The sequence below is a fragment of the Alligator sinensis genome, unplaced genomic scaffold (assembly GCF_000455745.1).
Source record: "Alligator sinensis unplaced genomic scaffold, ASM45574v1 scaffold169_1, whole genome shotgun sequence".
NCBI lineage: Eukaryota > Metazoa > Chordata > Crocodylia > Alligatoridae > Alligator > Alligator sinensis.
The window spans coordinates 3,053,619-3,054,465 of NW_005841924.1; positions in this window are offsets into that span (position 1 = coordinate 3,053,619).

Consider the following 847-nt stretch of genomic DNA (forward strand, 5'->3'; position numbering starts at 1 on the left):
GAATGCCCAAGAGAGATGACAAATTATGATTAGATTTGAAGATTAAAACAGTTGAGTCATGTAATAATAAGCCTGTTTCAAGACAATTTAAGTTTCTAGTTTTAATATCTTAAGAAGTCATTTTCTTATGAAAGAAAATCTGTGCTATCCTACTCATGCCAACCCAATGGTATGTCACTTGTGTTATCACCATGTGATTTTCTCTTAGCTGTTACTTCAAGTGTAGATTGTCATTTATGTCATAAATACCTCTGTGGGCATAAATACTTTTGTGGAATGCTTTTTCCAGTCATGAATTCAATTGTTAGCAATGCTTCCTTGCTTTAGTTAAGTTCAGTTACTAAGGTAATTAGCTATCTATCTCATCAGCCCATAGTGAGTGGACTGGAAGTAGGGCAACTATGTCAGGAGAGTCTATAGCAGGGCTGGACAAAATACGGCCTGCAGGCTAGATCTGGCCTGCCAGTCCACAGGTGCCCCCCCTTCCCATCCATGAAGCTGTGCACAGAGATTAGCCCCAGTTGCTCCCGCCTGGGGCAGCTCGTGCGGTGCTTCCACCTGCACCTACCCTGCACCTGCTGGCAGCACTACCCTGGCCCCAGCTTCAGCCTCAACCAGGGCACACAGCTTCCCAATGGGACTGCCGTGGCTGCTTCTGCAGCCACCTGGGTACCGCTCAGCTCCTGCCTCCAACACCACCTCCTCCTCCTCCTCCTCCTGCCCTGCTGCACTGCTCCAGGCAGCAGATAGCATGGGGAAGCAGTTGAAGTTGTGGGGATATGTGCTGGGCACCAGATGCCCAACAAGGCGGTGGGCTGGGGGAGGAGTGGTGGCAGGGGTAGGGGGG